General features: G+C 35.9%; 1 protein-coding gene across 1 annotated transcript in view; it reads right to left on the bottom strand.

The window, feature by feature from the left end:
- Positions 1 to 26,596, bottom strand: part of FRS2 (fibroblast growth factor receptor substrate 2) — a 50,725-nt gene that overhangs the window by 16,233 nt on the left and 7,896 nt on the right. The window contains exon 2 of the mRNA XM_021544267.2: positions 937 to 1,042. The gene's annotated coding sequence lies outside the window, so the exon portion shown is untranslated. The remainder of the gene's footprint in view (positions 1 to 936; positions 1,043 to 26,596) is intronic.

The raw sequence follows: 26,596 nt of genomic DNA, 5'->3' as shown, positions 1-26,596 counted from the left end.
ATACCAGACACCTTATCAAAATCATGGATTCTTTAATGTCATTTCTGGCCGTAACATGAAAACATGCATTACATTAATAAATATTTTTTCCCCAACTCAAAATTAAACTGGGCATTGTTTGTTTGCTTCTACTGCTGCAGAGAATCTGTGCTAGACACAACTTTTTTTTTTTGCATTGTGAAGTTTTGAAATTTTTATAGTAGTAGCAGCAATAGTTGTAGTAGTAGTAGTTCTTCCTCCTCTTCTGTTTAGAAAGGGAGATACAGGTGATAACACGTGATTCTGGTTTCCTACCCTGGCACCCCTCAATGTCAGGGTAATGTTCAGATGATGTTCTTGTCAACCTGCTACCAGCCTGAGAATCCCCTGCTATGAAGAGCATCAGGTGACAACAGCCTCAATGCAGATTAACAGTGAATATTCTGGTCCACCCAATGTAGTTGCATATGCCTCAAGCAGCCTTCAGGCACAAATGCATGCACTCAATAAAGCCCAGACCTAGACCTCCTCAAATGTTTTTTGTAGTGCAAACAGAACTACATAGCTGCATGCTGACTTCCTATGCATGAAATAGCTGACAAAGCATGAAATAACTGACAGTCCATAGAATACAGGTGCCTGCTTCTTTAAAAAACTTTAAAAAAACCCAGAACTTAAAATCCAAAGCACTTTGGAGAAAAAAAATCACTACAGTTGCAAGAAGAAAACAGTAGTATATGAAGATATTTGAAGCACAGCCTCTGTATCTCAGGAACAACAAAGAAAGGGTATGTAATCAATAATCATACAAGCTTGTTATTTTGTCTCAAGTATGCTCTAACACTAATATTTCAGAAAAACAAGAACTGAAATGCTGCTTCAAAGATGAGATGCAAACCAAGGCTATGAGAAAGAAATTAAACAGGTAGGGAACTGGCAGAATTAAAAATCACTCACCTAGATTTGGCCATTAATATTCCCAGCCTCTGCTGCAGCATCAGGGCTTCTGTCATACTCAAAGTGTCATGCTTTCTTGTCACAGAACTAATCATTGGACCTAGAACTAGAAAAGTAAATAAAAATAACATTTTTTTCCTTTTTAAGATGCCAGTTAGTAAATTAACAAGAATACATGCTTTTGTTTATAATTATTTAGTCATCAAGCAAGGTCTTCATGATGTTTTAGGTAAGACTGACCTCTGCATTGCCCTGGCATTTCAATGCTTTGGATCTGGCATTCCTTTCTGCAATGTACCCCGTCACACTGGGGTACATTCATTCTCCACTCACTGCGTACCCAGTTCAGTGTGGAAATGACAGATGTGAAGCTCCCATTATCCCCAGTGCATACCAACCCAACCCAAACCACAGCAGACAAACAGAACATGTACAACTCACTCCATTTAACTCCCTCCTGCTTATCCTACTGAACATACATAAATGCTGACTTGTATGGCTAACACATCAGCCTTTCTCTGCTTTCCTCATGATTCTTGCTCCATGACATTAACCATAAATTGCTTGCTTTTACTTCCCCACCCCCTAGATTATTCTCACACTAGCTATCCACTCGAATGTAACACTTAAAGCTAACTGCTGCTTCCATCATGCTAACAGCTGGCAGTCTCTGTTCTCTCTTTGTAAAATTGCCAAATACTTGATGCTTCCTTTGATGCTACTTATTAAACACAATAGATGGGCTAATTTCTCAGAATAATACTTTATTATTATGTCTATGCAAACTTCTTTGAGACCACGGCAGCTTTGCTTATAAATTTTTTGTTGCAATTCTTTGTATTCATCAGCTGTCCCCTGTTTTGCCCCTGGATTAAAATCTTCTTGGCAAACCAAAGTACTCTGCATTTTTGCATAACATCCGTGCAATCTAGTCCTAATTTCATCCCAGGTCCTAGGCATGCATGATTGTATCAGTTGCAGAACCCTCTTACTTGTGAAGGGATTGTGGAAGAAATTACCAGAAATTCAACATCGGCAAATGCAAAAATAACACTCCTAGCAAAGGAGCTCATCTGTCAGGAAAGATCAGTCACGTAGTCATGCAATCCAAAGGAAACTCTAGCTGGACAGCTATCATAAAGCAAACAAAACATAACTGCTTGGAAAGACTTGAAAGTGCCAAACCAAAAAGACAATTCTATGGCATTAATCCACAGTGTACCCACAGATGTAGTAATGTATGCCATCAGGCCTCCCCTGTCAAAAAAGACAGAGTGAAAGCAGAAATATGCTACTTAGACAACTTAGGATGAAAAAAGGAGCACACAGAGCAGAAAAAATGAGTACAGAATTATAGGTGACAAAGAGAAGTTAAATAAAGCAAAAGTATTTTCCAAATGCAACCATTAGAGAACAGCAGTTGACATTATTAATTGGAGTTCAAACACATAAAAGTTATTTTTTGCACATGATCTGTAGCTAAGCTTTGTGATCTGCAATGAGTTCCAAAATGTTAAAGATTCAGAAAGTAAATTGGACAAATGCAAGCTCCACAAATAACTTTTAAATTCAAGGATGTCATATCTTGCTTAAAAAGTCTCTAAGGTGCAGATACTTAGAAGGGCCTTAAGGAATGATCATAACATGTTCCTTCTTACTATACTCTTCCCTGTATATTTACTATTGGCTCTCCGAATATACTATTTACTGTCAGAAACAGGATACTGGACAAACTGATACTTCAAGTGTGACCCAATAAAGTAATTCTGATTAACATGTATGGATCATATCAACTTATGATATCAACATAAGTTTGTGAGCACTCTGCAATAGGACATTTAAAAAAAGAAATAATTAACAACTTATACATAACTTGAAACTAAATCCGAGATTTCACAAAGGTACCAAAAGGTAAACTTATTGAACTGCTTGACAGAGATGCACTTTTGCATACAGTTGTGCACCTATCCCTCTGCAAGGTCAAGATTTGATTATGGGATGACCCTACCCAATCTAGCTGATATTATTAAACTGTGATTTTGGTCAGGTTAGATTTCTGCTGGCTTAGCATACCAAACCAGCTAGCAGAGAGTTTGGCAAGTGCCAGAACCAGCTGGGGACAGAATCACAGCCTTAGTCACATCCACCCAGTTTTCAGAAAAATTAGCCACTTTACTAACTATTGGGATTGAAGTTTACCGAGTTTCCTGTTAAAATTTTCAGAACAGGCAAATAGAAAGAGGGAGCAGAAAACATGACCTACTCACTTGGGTGAATCTTAGGAGGTAGTCATTGGAAAAATAATTAAAATAAAAATGTTCACAGGCTAGCTATTCTAATGCAGGTATGTTTGCACTGGTCTTTACCTTGGTATTTTTCTAGCACAGTTTTAACCCTTTTACATGGTTTGGCTACCTAAAGCAGAGTAGCCTATTTCAGTTATCTAAGAATGATTCTTAAACAATCTAAACAGAGTTTTATAATAGATTAAAGAAAGCACACAAACTTGCAGTACTTAACTTCTTTTAAATGTAAAGCAATAACAAAATTCTCCAAACAGTTGCTTCCAATCAGAAGTTGGCTGTTTATTCAGTTCAGGACTTTTTAAAATTTTCCCAGATTGCAAAATATTTACTCAAACTTAAACATACAAGAAGTAGTAGACATTTCCACAGTCACAACCCTAAGTTATGTCTACAATGTCAAATTTAGTAGCTGTAATTTCCCATTCACAAAGCATCAGTGGTGGTTGGGTGCAGTCCTTCAAGGAGGGGGAAAAGGATGGAGGGTATCCTCTGCTTGTTCCTAACACATTCATTACTGCATTGCAAGGTAAAAATCCCAGGCAAGACAAACTAGGACCAACACTCATCTAAACCTTGTTAATGGAAGTAAAAGGTGGGAACTGCTGTTAACTTCACTAAGATTTATTACTTGACTTTGTGAAGTAAAACATGGCTCTTTACCTCACTGATTAAGCAGGGCCTATTATTTATGCTAATCTCTCAGAAGACAATGCATCAGTGTAAACAAGAGTGGGTACTTTAAAAAGAACAACACAATCAAAAGCTTGCAGATATTCAAACATTTGCAATTCTGCAGCCTCTCCAGGCTGGGAATGATGAGAAAAAGGCATGTATTCCCCTTACACAAAAAGGCCACACAGGCATGCTGCTATCCTACTCCTCATTTGCTGGTAGTCACCTCATTCAAGTCAGCTCATGGCTGAAAAGCTGATCTAAAAGCTGGAGATATTTTCCATACACATTAATTCCTCTCACAAACCTCCTAAAAATCAGGGAGTGAAAAAAGCCCAAATCATAGCACACCTCAGAAGAGGCAGGGAGAAGCAAGGGTGCCTTGTCTGTTAACCCATCTTTTGCAGAGTCTTTTCAAATGAAAAACTGGCCTTCCAAACCACTAGCTTGCCACAGTGCTAGGTCCTCTGCTCTGTCTTTCCATGTAGTGTGTAAGAAACAGAGTCCAAACACTGGTTGTCTAAACTGCATCTAAAGTAGACACTAGGAGTAAATATCACAAGTAATGTGCTAGACAATTGAACACACTGAAAGAGGCAAAACTAACTTGGATAACCTCCTCCCAAAGTTCAAAATTCCTGGCCCTCAAGAATTTGGATGTTTACAATTTCTAGAAGGATTCAGAGAAGTATCCCCAATTTAGTATTACAGTGACCATCAGTACACCTGCCCATCCTGCAATCTCACACACAAACAGGAAATACTTGAAGAAATCACAGCCAAATCCCCACAGATATATTTTAACTCATTTTCTCATCTCCGTTTCCAAGCACTTGTCAATGGTTTTCATACAGCAGGTGATAATTTCACCTGGAAAATATTGCCTCGGAGATTAAATTGAAACCGAGAGTATAAATCTGAACATTTCAAGTTATACATAGAAAATTTCTAAGTAACTCATTACACCTCTCTCCTCATTAACCAGAGTAGTCACTACACCAAAGCAGCTTTCAGCTTACCACACAAAAGAAATGTTGTATGAAAGTGTAAGACAGCAGACAAATAAGAGAAACCAATTTAGCATGTAAGAAAAACGTTATTTAGTAAGACAATGACTGTTTTATTAGCATGCTATTCATTTCAGAATATAGGTGAAGAATGCTGAATGGTACTGCAGTCAGTCTTTTGAATTTTGTTGGTAGCTGAAAACTGCCCATTTCACAACTGGCTAACGCAACAAATTAAATGGATAACCTCTGTACCTAATGTGATATATCCTAGGTCTTTAGAGTTGTGATGTAATCCATGCTGGCAAATTCTGCATGATTTAAGAATCCTGGTATCCTACTCAGACTTAAAATAACCTATACTTTGACCTTCTGTTTATTTTGGCTAGCGTATCTTCACTGCCATGAAGCCAAGTTTTTTAACTGGAAAACAAAATGTTTCTGGTACACAGGACTCCTATGTACCAGACCTCACATGCACATAAGAGATGAAGCACCAAAATAAAGCTAATAATTATTGAGTGTGGCCTTAAAATCCAAGAGCCTTATTTCCCCAATGGTCAAAAAAAGGACTTCTTTGCTTTATAATTACCAGAAGAGAAAAAGTAAAATCTGTACATGCAAAGACTGACTTGAATGTTTGGAATTACAAGAGACAAAAGAGGTGACAAAGTTGGAATGTTCTCTCATGGAAACACAGGGGTTTAATGGCATGTGAGTGCTCAGAAGAACAGGGAGAAACCCTATGAGAAATACAGCAAAAGAAGCACAAAATGTTCTCCTTGCCTGCCCACGCCTGCCACCATCATTTAAATCTACTCATCTTCTTTCAGGTGTTCTGGAAGGCTCTGGCCTCACGCAGTCTGACAAACAACAACAATTCACACCCAAGAAACCAACGCATTTTGGGAAGAAGCTGCTTTAACAGTAAAGCAAACTGAACTAGGGTCAGACATAGTCCTTGCCCTTCATCCTCTTGGCAACGATTATTAGGAAAATTAATATTGAAGGTGCCTCAGTACATTAGGCAGATGAAAAAAAGCAGTACTAACAAACCATAGCAGAGTTAAAAACTACAATGAAGGAGATCCAAGAAGAAACTAAACATGCTGAGAAATACTTTGGTGCCGCTGGCTGCAATTAGGGAAAACAAAGTACTAAGGGTTGAGGTGAAGCTGCAGAATCTAGTTTATAACTTTGCTTATGCTAACAGGTGCAGTTTTCACTCAATATTTTTATTAAATGAGCATGTTGTCAGACTCATGATTAAAACACAGCAATAAATGTACACTCCTTTTCTCTCTTTAGCCTTTTCCAAAGGGAAAAACAAAAACAAAACAACAAAACTGACATAACCCAAGCTAAACTGTAAAAGCTTTCTGGCTCCAATGAAAACAAAATTATTGCAACCACACAGCAGCTTGAGCAGACCAGTTTGCCATTTCAGCGCAGTGCCCTCAGAGCCTCTTTGAACACACCCTGAGGAGGCTGATGCAGGATCACACCAGAACTCGCCCTCTCAGCAGCATTCCTTTGCCGGCACCTTCTGCTGCTGCCAACTGCCTGCTCCTCAAACTCACAGGAGACTTTTTTTCTTACTCGTGCTTTTCAACACTCAAATCACCTCACAACTTGACCATATATTTGGATTCAAAATGAACAACAACTTTTTATTTCATATTTATTAGTGCCCTATAAAAATAGCCAGTATCATTTAATAAAACTAAAATGGCATAAAATGAAACATAAGGAAAAGCAACTTTGGAGCCTTGTTGTTTGTTTAAATTCAGAACTAGCAATTGATCTTGAAGAGTCATTATGCAAAAATTTGAAACATTCTGCTACTATTAATTCTCTACAGTTCTCCTTAAAAGTGATAATTTCAGCAAAATGCTCACATTTAGGTGAGATAGTTAAACATTTGCAGGAACATTGTTCAACAGTAATTCCTTAAAAAAACATATGTTCATTCTGACAGAAAAGCTTTTATATTCACCACAATTACTGCAGAAGTGAAGATTAAAGTCCAGGTCAAGTAGCTGAGCTACGATGAGCAGAGAAAGAACTGCAGCAGGCAGCAATGTTGTGCCAACCCTAAATACTTCATGGCATTTAAGACCAATTTACGTAACACCAATCCTACATCTCTCCACTTTGCTCTGGCATGACATTCTAAGAACTGCACTCCTTTATCCTGAGATGTGGTACCCCCATACTTTGGCCTATCCCAATGCAATATAAAGGGTAATCACACATTTCATCCCGGTACTAGGTTGGTACAACTGTTCGATTCACCAAGTGCACACAGACACACGTACAGCCTTAAACAGAGTTTCAAATTTTCACCTCAGTGCATTCTGAAAACCCTAGGTTGTCAATGAACAAGAATTACTTCAGTGCATTTTGAAAACTCTAGGTCTTTAATGAACATGAATCTTGAACAGGAGCACAAACACGGTTTGCTTCACTGTCCCCATTAGTCCCTCTGAGGATGTGGGACATGGTTGCTTGTTCTACTCTTTAATCACTCTCCAAAACCTGATCCTCTTACACTAAACTTCCAGAGAAACAAGACTTATGTTTTACTTGGTATCATTTTAAAAACAACTTACACACACGCAAATATTTTTCAATTTCTTAGTAAAACAATTTCTCCAGATCCACAGCACCATATTGTTTCCTGTGAATGTCTGCCAGATTAACTGCATCCTTTTAACAGAAATAGCAGAACATCAAACTCCAAACCATGACATTAGGTTAAATAAGCAAGCATTATAAAGTATTTTATTCTTGGAAAATCTGAATTTCTTTTAAAACATCCTCTAAGAAATAGCATATACTGAAAGCATCATTTTTACACAACAATAAACCAGCAGACATGGGACTGAAGTTTTAAGAGCTGTGCTATGGAAATGCTTTTTGGATACAGGATCAAGGAGTAAGGTAACAAGATGGGAAAATATAGTGGAAGGCTACAATAATTAAGTAATGGGGCCAAGGAAGAAGAGAGAATCTAGCTTAATTCTTGAAAAGGAAGCCTGACTTGAAATTGTTTAAATAGTGAGTCAGTTCTCCAATATTTAACCACAAATGCCTCGTACAACTTGAGGCCTGCAGCTCTTGCCAAGTTTTCAAAGCCAGTAAAGTGCCAAGTCTTGTCATTAAGTAAATGACATGAAGTTTATATTTTGCAATATTTTAATCTTTGAAATATTGTTTGTTCAAACATTTCAGCAAGGGTTAAGTTCTGCTTTTATGTTTTTGACATGTTTTATACGCAATTTTCTAATACATTAATAGAAACTACTCTGGAAAGCCTGCAAGGTCGTTCTTACTGAAATATTAAGTAGATTCAGTAAGAAGTTATCAAAACTGAGACAATTCCACTGTGTTTTATTAAACTAAATAAATAACCAAACATAGTTTGTATATCATTTTAGTATGTATTCTCAGTATGTGCCCTTCTTCATCTATCCATCTATTGCTTCCACTATCAGCAAGTTCTTAGTACTTGGATACAAGGAATCTGGCCCTACCTGAACATCAAGCTTTTATATATGGTTTTTATTTCTTGGAAAACTGACAACCGAATCCTCCCAAGACCTCATTAAAGCTATTAAAAATAGCTTGCCTTCTTTAATTTCCATTTTTCCATCTTCCACACAGAACTCTTCTCATCACTTTTGAAAGGCTCACAATTTTCTTAGTTCTGCTTACATATCTCTTCATGTGCTTCTTGCACATTTTTTCTTCCCACTTTAGAAGACCCTCCAATAATCATTAAAATTCACCTACCCTGTGGCCCCAAATCATTACATAAAAAGGAAAGACTAAATAAAAAACTATGCTGATTGGTCACTGAAGTAAAATTCACAGTCTTACGGTATCTTTTGTCACCACTGAATTGCATCTGCGAAAAAGCAGGTTTAAATTAAATTTATTTTCTTTGTATTCACAGTGAAGAAGAGCATAAAAACATTTAGTTAATGTGGCTGATTTGCTAAATCATGGTAACTTGATTGCACAGATGTCTGTGCTTTGGGCTAAAGCAACTCATTCAAATTCTGATTATTGGAATGTGCATGGCAGATTTAAGTAAAACCCAAAATCACATTTTTACATCCAAGCAATTATTTTCTCCTTTTCCTTGTTGAATCTCTTACAGTCAATTTTATGTCACTAAACAACTACATCTTTGAGAACTTCTTTGTTAGTGATTTAACACCCTTCCCATTAGTCTAGTTGATCCATGCCCTAAAAATTATTTTTATGTTTGAGATGGAAGCTACTAAAAACTAGTTTGATCTACCTGTACAATGGAGAGCAAAGCTTCATTAAACAAAACAACCTTTATTCACAGTCCTCCATAATTAACACACCTAAAAAGTCCACTTCCTTATATTTTACTTCCATATGTTTAAAAAGCTCCATTTAGGGTCTTATGTGTCCTTCTTGATCATTGCTGAAAAACTACAGAAATGTTTGCATTAGCCTACTTCTCTCAATACAGAACCCTACAAAGATTGATTCTCTTGTGGATGATTTACACAATATTTGACAACTGCTCTTCAACGTTAAGATTGGGCACCATTTTGTTCTAACAAATAAACTTACCTTTTTATAAATCCATATTGTCTGCTTTGCATAACTTACCTTTTAGTATTTTAAAAAGCTAAAAAAATATTAGGAGAAGATGTGTCAATAGAAATGCGTATGTCAGCATGTGCATGTCAATATCCACACACCAGAACAGGGAGCAGGACAAAGATTAAAGCTTAGCTTGCCCACATAAGGAAGAGCACCATACCCACAGGAGTGCTCCCCAGCAGCAAGGCCTGATCAGAACAGCCACCGGTGGAAGAGCCTGCAGCCTAACAAAAGTTTGCATCTTACTGTGTATATCGTTCCTTTTCCTGTTACCACATCCCTGAAACAGACTATTGACATGTATTTTAACACAAAATTCACTGATGACCCTTCTGTGACTCATGGAAGCTAAAGACTAAGAAAAGCACATCACAACATCTCATGATGATTAAAAGACATAAAAGATCATGCAAAAATCATCTTCACATTAGCAGTTGATAAAGATGTCGGAGATGTTATTAAGATTTTACAGCTTTTTTCTTGTCCCGTGTCACTCACAAGGGATCCTGGCTAAATCACCCAGGCACAAGTCTGGCTGCATAGTGAGCAAGCAGACAGAGTGCAAGCAAATTAAATATGTCAAGAGAATGCATCTCAGGTAACTTGAAGATCATAGAAACAAATATCACTTTGCCCTACCTCAGGATCTTGCACTGAATTTTGTTATGACATTCTTCCTAAAAAGATAAAACTAAATCTCTGATTCTTATGGTAAAATAACTGTCACAGAACCATTGGTTTCATGACAAAGTCAACATCATTAATTGTTATATAGGAATGAACACATGGCTTATGCAAACACAGCAACTATTTAGAATTCCTCAATACCATCAGCTGTGGACCTTGAAATGAGCAGGGTCTATGCCTTTATTAATGTTCAGCTCTTTATTAAAAAGATCGGCTGGGCAGGGGGCTCGACACAGAGCTCGCCCCCGCTGTTGCAGCTCTTTCCCGGTAGCCAAAGGGTGAGAAGGTGTGCAGTCTGTCCCTGGAGTCTCCATGGCACACTGGTGGCTGGAATTGAAGAGGTGCAGACCATCCTCTCTCCTTTCCTCCTGGCACACTGGTAGCCAAAGGGTTGGGGCGGGGGATGTGCAGAGCCTGTTGCCAGATCCAGCAGCAGCTATCCCTCTCCTTCCCTCCTGGTAACACCAGGAAGAGCTGTTCCTTTGTGCCTGCTTCCTAGTCCAGTCTGGTCCTCTGCAGGTTATGGTGACAGGTCAAACACAAGACTAGGGATGGGGTTCCCTTTTCTCCAACCAGCACACCCATCCAGCCCCCTCCACAGTGCCCAGCTTTTCCATTTAGGGGTGCTTTTCATTCCCAAAACCCCCTCCCATGATTCCACTGGATTATTTTGCATCCCAGTTCCTAGTGTGGGTGAGGTTGTAGGTGATTCCCATGAGCAATTAGCTAATTAACATTTCAATGTTAGTACTTAGCTCAAGCCGAGGTGTCCCAGCAAGGCTGTTTTATTCATAACAGACCTCATTATTTGCTACATAATTAATTTTTTTTTTTTTCCCTGGGTCACCTTTTTGAATTTCTATTACCAACTCTATCTTTATTTCCTAGAAGAGTATGGCCTGGGACAGGATTTGAGATGGTGGAAAAAGGGAGGTGAAAAAAAAAAAATCTGATTTTCTTCTCCTTGTAAAATTTAACTCTTCCCAAGACATTACTGCAGCTTAATCTTCAGGCACTTTACTGACCGATATATTTAGATAGAAAGACTGTACGGTAATAGTGCCCATTTTTGAAGAAAGGACATTTACAACAAAAGGAAGCTTTCTTCACCAGAGAGAAAAAAAAAATATATATATACACATTAGAAGTGTATATCTATGTTTTTATATATACGTATACGTTTCTGTTTAAACAAGTTTTTCCATAAGATCCCTTCTATTAACAAGTCTGAATAGGTATCATTTAGAAAATAATTTCTGTGGAAGGTTTTTAGGATTAAACTGTTGATTTTGTGTGTAACATGACATTTAGAAGCACTCTTTAGAAGCACATTCTCTTTCTTGTACTGAAATTATCTCCTATTGTCATAAGTGGTAGATATTTAAGGATAAAAAACAACCTTTTTGGATCTTCATTTTTGTAACACATGCATGTATTCTAATCAACAACTATGATGCTAGAATGTGTGTATTACATACTCTCACAAAACAGTCATATCCAAGATTTGGATTCATAAGTACCTGTTCAGATTGAATAAGCAGGAGTGATACAACTAGGCTAAAAAAAAAAAAGTACTCCTAAGTTAAAAGGCCTAAAGAAGTACCCTGCACTTTCCCAATGCAGGCACAGTAGCCTTAAGTTTCAGCCTCAGACAAACCCCACACACCTTCTCTTTTCCTTGGCCATGGGGAATTCCAAACACTGCAATGTCAAATATCACTTGAAACAGTGTAGCCTTTAAAGCCTCCATACAGGTGTTTTGTTTCTCTACAACTGCATTCAGAGGTAATCTCTACATACGAGTTCACACTGGCTACATTTTCTGTATTATTTTGTGACTCATTTTGTGCTGCAAATTTCTGTAACTTCTAGATAATAAGAAAAAGGTTGATGTAGTTTAAATACCACACTAAAACTCCAAACACTTTTGCATATGGAAAATAAACTGATTTATAGCTAGCATGAACAAGCTTGCCCTTACCCATCCATTTTGTTAGCATCTGATGGCTATATTGAATGCACATTTTCTCTCATAAAGAATTAATTCTAGAAACTGCTGAAGATGCCAAATTTTACTACCATTACTAACCATGACTACATCAAAGCAGCACTCACAACACTCTTTGAAAATGCTATGAGTTACACAACAGGGTCTTGTCTCTACCTGGGACTGAAGTCTCCAAAATCTACCCTCCACAGCTACACAGTTTGTGCTTTTTCTGATGGACTTACACAGTGGAAAATATATACATTTGAAGCCAGGGGGCCAGCATGTGTAGAATACACTACATTAATTCTTCATATTTTATGACACTCTCTCTCACAAATCACTAGTCAAACTGATCACACTCTGTGATACTGTATGCCACCTGTGCTATTTAATGGATAGTGAAGTAGTACCACTTGGCAGAGCACACTGGCTTATAAGGTCCAAACAGTAGCTCTGCTGTTAATTTTTTTATTATTAAACTTCAAAAAGGCCTTGCAAACAAGAAACCAAAACAAAGGGAATACTGAAGCTCTGGAAACCCTGCAGGCCTCCATGAGAGTTGTTGATTATGAGGTGTATTGGCTAAAGCCAATAAAGACAAGTTGTCTCCTTTATGAAGAGTCCCTATTCATGAGTTAGCCACCATCTCCTAAACCAGCAATCCTCAAAATAAAGCTCACAATCTCAAGGTTCATTTCATCTTCCCATCCCTCTTCTTCTCCCCACAGTTCAAGAAGCTCTTTGCAGAAGGCAATGGAGAATTGCAACGGGATAAACTGAGTTATGTTCCTCCTCCAGTTAATGCATCTCTACCTAAATGTATGTAAAATACCATTTATCATTACTGAGAAATCAAATACAAAATAATAATAAAATCCCATAACCACCTGAATTCCAGCTACCTCAGGTTTTCCTTTCTAGAAATACTTTTTACGTTACCCATCACTTCCAAACATCAGCAGGTCACTCATAACTCATAATTGCTCATTGTTTTCCTTGCTCAGCTATTTTTTTTAACCTGGGCCACCTTCCTGATCAGGTTCACCACACGAACACTCAAACACAAGTCAGGGGCTGGCACTGTTTACACCAACAGCAGCACAAAGAAAAATGCACTTTGAAACCATGCCTACAGATATATCTTTGTAGTTACTTATTTCATATTCCAGTTAAGTAATCAGTCACATCTTACTGTCAATGAAAAGAGACAGAAAACCTGAAAGAAAGGACAGAATAAAGAAGAATACAGATTTAGGCAGTTTCTTTTAAACAGAATAATTAAAAGAAAGTTATGGTTCTGACCAATCCACAGGACTTGGAGCTTAATTTCAAAGTAGTTACAACAAGCAAAATGGATACCACTCCGATACAACAATTTTCCAGAAGAGGACAGATAAGTCAGATAGTTCAATCAGCCAATTTACTGTTTCAAAGTATTAGAAGTCTGCCCAAAAAGGACAAAAAACCCAGTCATTTGCAGATGCTGAAAGTACAACCCTGTGTGGGTAAAAACTCCGCAGTCTCTAGCAAACCAGCACCACTTGTTTAAAAACATGAAATGTAATATGACTTGGCAAAAATCCCATTTAAATAACAACCCCATAAAGCTTGCTGGCACTTACTTAGAAAGGAGTGGAAAGAAAACAAAATCTATTCTAATTTGCTCAATTCTAAGAACTAGATTTGTATTTTAAATGTAGTATTTATACATGACTCAATATCTTAAACTAGACTTCAAGTACGGAGGAATTCAAGTTCCTGACTTACTAAGCCCCTTCTAGATTTACTCTCTAGGTGAAAACTCAAAGCAGTAACATATATAAAGTACTGGTTTCCTTTGTTATATTTCTCTACTCCAGCTTATTAGCATTTCTGCAGTGAACTATATATTTTACCAGCTTTTTTTGAAATAAGGGAAATTGCTTCTTACCACTGTTAATATTCAAAATCCTGTGAAGTAGTTACAGCATATTCTCACTCCCTATAGCACATTACAACTGCTCAGGGAGTCCAAGGAATGATACACAAAAAGTCTAAACCAGCTAAACTGAACTACCACTATCTACAGAATAGACTGGCTTTTACTGGTTACCATAACAAAATACAGTAATTTAAAAGTAACTTCTGCTGAAGACCCTGACACTGGAGACCCATATATTTTATTGTGTGAACAAATGCAGGTTTTTCTGTGGTGCACTATTGTGTATAAGAAACATGGGATATTACCAGATACCTGAGCTATTTTATCTTAAACAAGTTCTAGGATTAGCAATCACAGTTAATAAATATTTACACACAAAAATTATTGGCTACACATAAAAAAAAGCTTACACTTCATGATGAGAAAACTTGATAGACTGTTTGAAAATGAAAAAACCTTTTAAACCCATTAATTATAAAAAATACCAAATAATTAAATACCGAATGAATACATGGTAATTAATGTATGCAATAAGATGACAAGAAACCTGGTGGAGCTTCAATGTCTTGAAGAGCTCCAAGATCAAGGTTAAAAAACTTTCTGGAATACCTAATTAGGTAGAAAGTTAACAGCTTGCAATAAATGGGTGAGATGTAGTGTCTTATCAGAACACAAAGGAGTAAAGATAGGTTCACACATGCTAGCTTTAAGCAACTTACAATAAAGAATAAACACTGGCATTAAAAATCCAACCAAACAAGAAAAAAATCCCTTTCTCCAATACTTACTGATTTTCAAAAGCAGTTTCAGGATAAAAACTACATTTGAACTTTGTGCTGAAATATATTCCTGGCAAGAACTAAATTCTAGCATAACACCATGTGACATACTAGACTGACATAAATTACAAAAATGATTACTGAGGATCTTAAAAATGGAACCATGGAAATAAAACAAATAGACACCAATACTTTGAACATATGTGGATGTTTAGATAGAAAAATGCCAATGTTTGCTATGTAGCAAAGCTACAAAGTCTGCAATGTAAACTTTAAGGTTTCATTAATATAACTATTTATCTTTTATACTTACTTTCTTTGGTATCTTTTATAATGACTTTCCCCTATTCATTAAAGGAGAAAATGTCACTGGACTCTCTAAGGGGAGGTTTTCCAACAGCAAACAGTTCAGGTAAGATTTTTATATGACAACTGATTCATAAAACATGATAACTGAACACAGTGCTTGTTCCTTTTATGTCTACTTCAGTTACTTTTTACTGTCTTTTCTATAGCATTTCATCTCCACATACACCTCCGCTGGCAAACACCCTGAAAATAACAACTGACCCTTTTGTACCAACTCAGGGGGGTTTAGCAAATCAATAGGGTGATCAGTAATAATCACCACACTGCCACTTATTCTGTCCAGTGAAGGCAGCATCAATTGGAGCCAGGTGGCAGGACAAAAGGCCAGGACCTTTTGTTTCCAGGACATCAGAAATAATCTCTGTACAGCTCACTGATGGTCCTTCCTATGTTGTCGAGAGGTTTTCTTTCTGTTACAGTCCTCATCTCAGTTCCTTGCACAATCTCACCTCATCTCACGTTATCTGCCTCTTTCTTCATTTTCTTTGTTCATCTCATCCCTAGCTCATACCTGGGAATTTGCTACCATCATTGCTGTCAATCTACAATCTCTTATATAATGTAGTTTTCTTGTTTTGCATGCCTGTCTTACCCATTTAGACTGTACTCTAAAGAACAGTTGGTAACACCTGCCCTAATATTTATACTGCAGCCATCACAGAAGATGTGATTGCAGCTGATCATTACACACAGTGTAACAAAAATTCTCAAGCCAGCATCAGCTCCTTGGCAGGAATATGTCTACCAGTCCAAACTGGTATCCCCATTTTATGGCACAGCTACCTTGCTTTTATCTGTTCCCATGCAATGAAAATATTCTGCATCCAAGAACTAGCAATGAGCAGAATATTTTCAATTATGTTAAAACACTCTTATGCTTATAATACAGTTTAAGTGCCTTGTACTTCATCTTTAATTTGTGTACAGGGGGTTTCATGTGCAATTCTACACCTACAGAGGTATTACCTCATATTGTACTGCTTATAACCCTTCTAACCCTAAACTGTGAAGACACCAAACACACATTTGATGGACACAGGTTTTTAAAAGGGAAAGTGTACAGTTTGTCAGTAAACTTGGCTTAAAACAAGGCTTCCTAAAAAACTACAGCTACACCTTACTTCAAGTTAGCAGAGTGATGACAAATCTCTTTTATTTTTATCTTTAAAAACTTTTCTGCAATAGTTCAAGAGACAAGGGAAGAAAACATGATGCTGTACAACCTTGAAATAAAGAAACTCTCAAGAGATGCTGTGCCAATTAGTTTACTTTTCTTACAGAAACTGTGTTCTTACAGATAATACAACTAGCAAGTCCAAAGGTCCATATTTAGGAAACTCAATCATGTCCTAAATATGAAATATTTTAAATATTACATATTAATAAAGTATTTAAAATATTTTTGTAACAATTTTTAAGAGTTTTGCTCATACATACTAAGGTAAAAGAGGTACCCTGTCACGGAATCTCACCCTTCCCCTACAATCTGAAGGCTGTATAAAAGAAAGTCTATGTGGCAAAGAGAAAAGGTGAGTGAAGAGAACATGTACCCATCAAACATTTCAGAAAACTTACTGCATGGCAAATGAAGTTGAGCACTAATTAGTATGGATTACACTGTAAATAACCAGTGAGAACTTTAACGAATAAACAGTCTTCAGGATGACCTATTTCTACCAAATACACAAAAATTATCTCATTAATCTGCCTAAATGGTTCAACAAACTTGCAATTTTGAATATAAGCATGTTTTGGAGACACACTGGCAAGTATACTTGACTGGTTTGCAAATTTTGGTCATTATTTGTATTGAAATATCCATTAATTACCTACTCCCAAAATACAAAGAATTATTCTAAAGCAAAAAGTTCAATCTTTATCCAAACTACACAATAAACTAAGAGAAGGACATGATAATTTGTACTCATCAGCATGGTGATACAGATGCAGAATCCTTGAGCATGTAGTTTCTCTTTTCCAAAGTTTTACTACACACCAAAACCTCGTTACCCAGCATATCTGATTTTAAGCAGGGCAGATTTTACATGTGGTCTCACCATACATAAATCCAGTATTTGCTCTCCTACCTCTGAAATAGCTTGTTGGTCTTCACTTCATAAAAAGGAATACCTCTTTGAGCTTTCTATAAACTTCAAGGCACCAACTGCCTGCCTCCATCTCACCACTGCTACTGCTGCCTGCGCTAATTAGATAGATCCTCCTACCTGTAAATATCAACAGGGATCCCCAAAAAGTTGTACCAGATCTGTGAGAACCAAGACAAAGATTATCATTTTACACTGAGTTAAGAGACGGTCCCCTCAAACCACCACTTAAAAACAACCAGACATATTGACAATAGCCCAGCCATGTATACCACACTCTGCATTTTCCCATAAAAATTTATATATATACACAATATGAACCATTAAAGGATACCATTAAAATTTAAATGTATTTTCCAAGTCACGCCTTAAATTTATTCCTTAAAGTGTTTTCCAAGTCATTTCTTAAAAGCCCCATCTTCAATTACCAGAAACTGATGCTTCCAAATTCAAAATACTGAAGTGGTCTTGCTTATTTAATCCATCCAGAAAAAGACAGGAGTACAAATAGCAAAGCCAGATGTTGTTAATAACATCTAATTAACACCACAAGGTTCCTACTGATTCACTGCAACCCCAGAAACCTGGGGTTTCTGGTGTTTTCATGCAACCAGGAGTGATAGGATATTTCTGGGAAGAACAGAGAAAATAAGTGAACAGCTGTGTCTAATAACACTACTCACAGTCAGTAAAGCTGCACGTTAATATTAAAAATTTAAGTTTATTGTAGTAATATTTCAATAATTCCAAATTTAAAAGTCAGGAGAAATCCCAAAAAATTTTGCATTTTAATATATTCTGCACATCCAAAGACAATACTAATCTAGGCAGAATGTACCCAAAAGTCCAATTATTTTACAGGTAGCAACAAGTACTTAATATCAAAAGGAAATACATTAAAAGAAAAGTGTGCCTTTTCTACTCCAATAAGCTCATGTTAATAAGGGCCATCTTTTGTGTCAAAGATTTGAACATTACAGCCAGACAGCTTTCAAACAGTTGAAACTGTGAAAGCTCTTTTGACCTTATCCTCAAGATTAAAGCTAAACTTCTAGAAGTTTTGAGTTTCTTTTAAATAGTCTCTTTCATAATTACAAAAAAAGAAAATCCCACACATGACATTAAATGTGTCCCAGAAGCCATATTTAAGTATATGTGATACAGGAATGAATGGGAGGTAGGAAGAAGGAGGTAAAAAAATTTCATAAACAGAAAAAATTCAGTTGTATTCTACTGAATATAATTTTCATTATAGGAAGTACTTTAACCACAGTGTTTGATTTTAGTTACATTAAGGGAGCAATTTAAGATGACAACTTTAAAAGAAAAAAAATAAAAAGGCCAAAACAGTGAATATTGGTAATACAACAGTTGTGTAACACTCACTAAAGATTAAGTTGGGCTGCTCCATAAATTTTTATACTACCAATCTCTGCTTGCTTGCCTGAAAAAAAACCTAATTTCTTACTACTGTTGTGAAATCACAGGGAAATCCAAATGACTCAATACTAATATTTACATACCTATGTCCTACTCCACTTTTTCTTCCTTATATGTTGACATTGAAGCCCAAAAATGCCAAAAATATTTATTTTTAAAATTTGTAATTTTCTCTACTGCAGTTATGTCTACTAGAACTGACAAAATAAGAGTTAAAAGGTAGTAACAAAACCCATCTCTTTCAAAACCAAACCTATGTTTCTGAGGTCATACAAAATCAGTCTATAATAAGGATGTATCATTTCCTCACATGTATAGAAGATAGTTGTATTTTTACCAAGTAGTGTGAAGCTTTGCTTTTCTAAATTAAAAAGTCATTGTGAGGTGAGATGTATTAAATTAACTGCTTTTCTTTCTCAGAATGCTATTTTGTGTTCCAGTCAGCTAATGTAATGGTGACAACAGCTGAAAGACAGGATCTTTCCTGCTCTGGCCATATTCTAATTAGCCAGACAAGCTTCAATCCCAACTACTGCACTGGTCTTGCAGATCAAATGACCACACTGTGACCAGTGCCAACAAAAGGAAGGCCAGACCACGATGCCTAAGGAGAAATTAGATCCTTCTTTTTTCACAGCAGGTCACACTTCAACTATCTTAAAGTTGTTATGAAAATAAAGCTTCATTGTAATCTAAGATGATACCAGAATTTGCCAAAATAAATTAACCTGTGTATAACTGCTACAGAATCCTACAGGAAATCCACTGGAAAAGGAACCAATCTGTAGCCTCTGAAACTGCTTTCTTTTAACATATATTATGCAAAGCTAAATTCATAAAAAGGCAAAGTTAAAATGCAAAGTGTAAATCTGTTTAAAAGTTGGAAAGAGTTTTATACATACAAAGTACAGTATTTCAGTTGCAACATCAAAAATTGTACTGATAAGGCTTATTACATCTAGACTTATACACACAGCTTCTTGGTATTCCACAAACTTCTAACAGTGCTATTTCTAACTTGCATTTACACTACAGTGTGTCAAAAATTCTGCACAGATACAGCTTCGAAAGTTCCTAAATATTCAAGAGTGGGATTAGTGACAATTTAGCCAGTGCAGACTTTGTTTTCTTACAGAAGTGCACTTAAGTTTGCATTTTGTTTAAAATAAGAACACAAAATCTCATTTAAGTATACAATTTAAGATTAAGCTCCTAACAGTTAAGCTGTTTCAGCTGACTGATGGAAGTCATTCCCATCATTTGTCAAGCAGACAAATACAGATATCAAGTTTTAAATTACACTTTACATGAACACTCAGCATGAAACCTTTGGAAGTTTTCTAAACATGATCACTAAAGTATTCAGCTAGCACAGCTATAAATTGAAAGATTTTTGTCCTCCCATCTGCAAAAGATAAATAGGAGAAAAATTAATTCAGAGCAAGAACAAATTTTAGGCCTTCACATTTTACATCTGATTTCTAATGACACTGCAAGATAAATTATTTGTTTTCACCTTACACTTACTACTGTCCTAGTTTACTGAATACCAGTTTAAAAACTTATACTACTTGGCTTTTAACTTTCAAGTTAAAAGGATATCTTTGAAATTATAACTACATATTGTCTGAAAGTATTTTGGCACTGGCACAGAATCTGCAAAGAATAGCCCAAGCTTTAACTTAATTACCCTTTTACAAGAACTGTGGTTTGAGAAAACACAACAACTTCGTAAACATAATAATCACTAAGAGTAATTGCCTTTGGCAGTAATATCCCAAAGCAAGTTTGGATATCCAAGATAAACCATGATTCCTATTCTTTTTTTTTGTACTTTCCAGTTAATATAAAAATTCAAAAGCAAATGAAAATGGTGCATCTAACACTGTACAAGCAAACAAAATACAAGCTTCTGTAAGAGCAACAGATTATCATCAATAAATAATGAAATCCGTCAACAAGAGTATGTTACAGAAACTGCAACCCAACAATAAAATCTGCAAAAGTTACATTATTTTCTAGAACAGAAATAGAAAGGAACTGATGGAGGTTTAGATGCAGCTACAGAAGCAGTGTGAAATAATCATTATGCTACTTACAGTGTACTGCAACCCCCCTTTGTATATACTGGAAGACACCCAAAAGCATAGAAGCCATTTATCCCTGCCTTAAAATATTGCAGGGATTTTGAAAGTAGTTTAGAACTAAGAAACATGATAATTATCTAATGTTAAGACAATAAAACACTATAATTCAAATTCTATATGTAACAGGCAACATTAGGATAAATTAAAGCAAGCACACAAAATTCCCAAAAAATCAAGCTTCTTCCTAACTGATTTCAAGGCCTCTTTCTATAACAGTTCCCATACAATTCTCTGGGCTGATTCACTGCCTTACCTTATCCTGCCCAGCTCCTACAACTTCTGTTTTAACCCACCAACTTTTAGGCTACTCACCTGTGCAAAATACTGCAAGTTTTCACAACTCCAGTTCTACATCTGAATTGGAGGTATTCCCTCTAATAGCTGATAATTAAAAGAAGTAAATTGTTACTGTGTTTGCAAACATATGTGCTTTGATACCACTGTACAACTCCAAGTAAATTACTTGACTCTGGACATTTTCAATATTAGTAAATTAACATCCCTACACTCCTTCATATGAATTCCAACCCATTTATATTGACCATCTGAATACGTAGCTCAATTTCTGTACATTACCCCCTAAACTACAGCAGGAGAAAACTGTACAGTTTAGCTGGAAGTCAATACTGTTTAACAAGAAAGACTTCTAATTTACATTATTTCAGTCATCCTATACACACCCATAAACATCCTAAGGGAGAGGGATGCAAAATGTAGTGCAGAATGGAAAAGAACACAAGATTATACTCACAACAAGATTATATTAATACCCTGCTTCTGCTGTGCCAACACATAAAAGCCTGTAGTATGATGTAGCAAGGAGGGCTGCTGTCAAATTCTGAAACCTGCTTAGTGCTGCATCTTGACATAAATTCTCCTACTGCAGAAGTGACTTTTGCAGGCAGCCCTATTACACCTGTTAACTGAGCATGTTAACTTTGCCCTTTCTAACAACCCCACACAGAAGCAGCATGAATCAATTAACCCAAATGGTGTAATTTTTCTATTATTCAACCTAAATTGCATTAATTCTTGACTGCTGAGGCAATACATTTTGTTTGTTATATTCACTGAACTATGACCAAACTGGATAGGACAAATTTGTATGGGTATGTTAATGCCATTTTTGTAACTTACTATGTATTGAAGCAAGAGCTGAGTACTTTAACCTTTAGCAAACCTAGGCTTCCTTGATGGTCATCAGATAGCTTAGCAAACAAGAAGCAATCACAGGATTCTAAGAACTCAGTCTGCTACTTATGTGGTACTGTACATGACTCATTTGAGAGTTTCCCTAGGGAATCTTCTAAAATTGACACTTAGCAGAAGTCTTACTACATTTTTAAGTGTTTAAAATCTCTGCCAAGTCACTACTATAGACTTATGTCATCAGTTGTGAAATATTACCTTAGTTGAAGCACATCTAGTAGCTCTGTTAGTTAAAAAAAGTACTAAAATAGATCTGTAAATAATGCTTTAAATCCATATGAAAAGCTGCAATGCACCACAAAACTCACTAGCACAATTCATTACATTAGCCACAGGTCTAATAGGAGCCTGCGAATGCACACACTTCGCAGAGAAGCATTTACAGTCTTCTTAGAAATGAAATTAAGTTCTGGGATGTAGCAACTACCACCACCAAAGAGCCAGCTGATAAATTCACTGTACTCACTAGGTGCAAGGCCCCCACCAAAATCCCCACCTTACTCAGGAGACAAACCCCAAGCCACTTATGAACCAGCTGCTAAACTGCTGCAGTTTTCACTATGGCCTCGTAAAGCAAACAAACAAAAAAATACCATAAGGCCATGCTGCAAACTCATTTACAAATAGTTTAATCATATGTGTGCAAGAGGATTGTAAAACAGACTACAGAAAAAAGTTCACTACCTGCCCTCAGATATGCCATTTCTGACTTAAAAACCCAAACCTACTGATGCTCAGTTTAACTGCTACCATTTTACCAATTGTACAGCTGCTGGGCAGAAATGTGCTATTCAAACAAATTAAAAATATAGTTTGAGAAACAGGGAATTATCTACTCACTGTGCATCTGCACCAGTATAAAACTTTCAAGCCTCGGAAATAGTGTTTCTATTAAAATATATTAAAAAGAAAAAGTCTAAAGTCCCTGGTCCCAAATTATACAATATTTAGCAATGACCAAAGGAAATCCAGCTTCTAGATTTCAGTTATTTTTGCCAAATTTCCATTTAACAATGGTTTTACTTTCACCACTAACATAAGAGTAATATATTCACAAATCGTTTTGAAGCCCAAAAAAAGTTTAAATAAACTCTGTTATTAGGATTAGCCTATCAGCAGCTTGGCAAATAGCTTTTAACATACAAAATTTAACATCAAATATCTCTGGTTACAGATTTTGGTAACAATTTTAGTTGCATTTTATTCACAATCCAAGATTGGTATTTCAAAGACAACACTCCCTTATTCTTTCTAGTTTTACATTCTTTTTGCCTGTCACTCTGTAGTTAAAAAATTTCCTATAACTACCCACTTTGAAACACTGAAAGCTCATTCACACTGAAAGGCAATCAGAGATGTGACTGCTGAAACAGTCTGGTATTGGAATTAATTCATAGAAAGCCTTTGCAATGAATGTCAACCATGATCTCTCAAAAATCACTGTCAGACACAATATTTACTGTTCAAAGTACTATGTCAAAAAAACACTTCTAGTGTTCACCACTGCTAGACTTTATTATTCCATCATCAGAACTATTCTTCTCTGATACGTCCTTGTTTGAAGTCATAATTATAGAAGGTACATTTCCCTGGCACTCAAGAAATAATATTTCATACAGAATAAACCTAAAGTGTAACTAATTTAAAAGCTCACTAATACAGAATGATAGGACACTACTGATAAGAATCCAGTGCACTCTCTTTAATGGACTGCTCACTTTAGAGGTCATCATCAATTAAATAGTACCACTGCATCCAGTCACCATTTCAAGAGCTGTCTGATAGAATCAGTAGTTATGTGACATATCTCTACTTATCAGCATAAAGTATCTCCTGGTAATCAACATTTAATAATTTATTTAGAGTTTTCCCCAGACTACACCATTTATCATTAAGTACTTTAGCCTGTCCTCAAGGCCTCAGCTGAACATGTTTCTTCTCTTCAGACATCATCTTACAACTTAAAAAAAAAATCCTAAGACCTTATAACCAGTAAAGCTAAACTGATATGGTAATAGCACAATCAAACCTTCAGAGAGGTAGTTTTAATTTGATATTACTGACATTGTTAAACTGCTTTTCACTTTGATATGAAACTATTTTAGAACCATACCATTTACAATTACTAAGTTATATCCATTTAACAAATAGAATTCTATATTACAGCTGACATAAGAAATACAAACTCTTCAAGAGAAGTAAACTTAAATTTAGCAGACATACATGAAGTTGTGCTCTATGGGACTACTGAACAGGAACTTAACAGAATAATGAACTCTAAAGCAGAAAGAAATAAATATTTATTAAGCAAATGTACGTACACTTAGGGACTAAAATAATTATAAAAGAAAACACATTTGTGAAGGTCAGATGATCAACATAACACTGTAGGCAGAGAAAATCCAAGACAAATAACTTGGATTTTGAAGAGCACTTCATTGCATTTTACTAGTAGAAATATTTCAAGAACCTAACTGTCCACAAGTATCTAAAAATAAGAGTCATAATGTACACTTAAACCCAAAGAGTCCTACAGAAACTAGAAGCTTATCTAAGTTTCTGGTGTATGTTGTACCTCCGAGACAAAACACACATTGCTCTAGAACTAAAGAGCCACAGGACAAGCTGGAAATTCTCTCCAAAGCTCTGTTATCAAAAAAAGTTCTGGAACTTAGGGAGGGAGAATATAAGTACTGCACAAGAAAGGTTCACTTTTCTACTGAAAAAAAAAAAAAAAAGGAGGGGGGAAGAAAATAAAAAAAAAAAAAAATCATTTGTCTGAGGTCTATGTAGCACCTTCTCTTTTTCATTTCCTCTATACCTTCTTTTCCAGACCAGCAGTTTTTAGGAATGGAGTGGCAGGACTGAACAATTAGCATGTATTACTCAGAATTTCTCTAACTATAGGGACAACAATATTGTTAATATAATACTAAATAAATACCACAAAGTTCAAGCTCAGCGAACAATGCATTGGACTGGATTTAATATTAGCTTGTTTGTTCTTTTTAACATCTAAAAAGTCTTAACTAAATACCTTTTAACAACTAAGATTAACATAATGGCATCCCTCCTAGCAAAACATTGGTACACCTGAGAGAATTAACACCCTAATTATGACTGCCCTTATCCTTTTACATTTATGACAATACAAATTGATGTGCAACACATAGACTACATTCTCAATTTCAAGCATGAAAGTTTACTCAGCAGATTCTAAGAGAAGAAAACATAAGGCAGCTGCCAGGACACAGAAGAGAGTCACAACGATTTAACAATACTATCCTAAAATATGTCTAAAACACATACAGCAAGCTATACATTGAAATTTATTATTTTATTCATTATAACTAGTTTACTTTTTCATTATCTTACTAGCAAAAAACCTCAAATTACCAGTAGCCACAGCGGTTTACCTTTCTCCAAAATAAACCCCCCTCAAAAAATCACAAACAAAATGCAAAACACAAGCCACAGAAATCTAGGGACCAAAGCTTCATGAAGCATGAAAGAATATTTAAGAGTGACTTGGCTTTCCTTAATAACAACAACAAAAAAATATTACCTCTGCTAATATTAGCATTAGTCCTACAATAAGTCAAGTATATGACACAGCACCTAATACTACTTTGATTGACAGTTTAATTCTTATATTATTTCAATAAAAGCTGCAGATTACATCTGCCTCACCAAAGAAACTGAAATCACATATGATATTAAATGTCCACAAAATATGACACTGCATTCACACAAAAGATTTTAAAGCATGCCACTGGTACACTTTACTCCAAAGTATAATCACTGGACAAATAAATCAAATTTAAAAGACATACAGCAATATACATTTCCCAAGTACCTATAAGGAAAGATCTAAAGGTAACATGTATCCCTGACCATTTACATGGTTTAAAATGTTATTTATCTGTATAAATAAAGAGACAACAGAAAAGTCTAATACCCAAGAAGAAAGGTCAGAGGTGCAGTCACTTTCTCTTGTAATAGGATGAACATATATAATATCTCAGAAGTTTTGTAAATCAAAGTATATGACATGAAACATAAGTAAAGACTTGGGGGGAAGAAAAAAAGACAGATTCAAGTGCCAAAAGTAGCAAGGAAAAAGACTATGATGCAGAAATACGAGATACAGGTCTTTGAATTCAAAGACAATAAGTGAGCTTTAGCTTGAAAGTAGCAGTCAGACTACTGAAAAATTGTAGCAGCTGTATTTTGAACAGATTGCAGGGATAGGAATATCAGCAGAGGGAGAAGGTACTTGAAGTACACCAGATGGCAGATACAGAAACTCCATTTGCAAAGAGAAAAAGAAAATGTGGTCTTGAAAATACTATTTGGACAAGGAAGGAGTATATTAATAAAA

This window comes from Lonchura striata, chromosome 5, assembly GCF_046129695.1.
Source record: "Lonchura striata isolate bLonStr1 chromosome 5, bLonStr1.mat, whole genome shotgun sequence".
NCBI lineage: Eukaryota > Metazoa > Chordata > Aves > Passeriformes > Estrildidae > Lonchura > Lonchura striata.
Note: the sequence above shows the minus strand (reverse complement) of the source record. Positions and strands in the feature narration are given on the sequence as shown.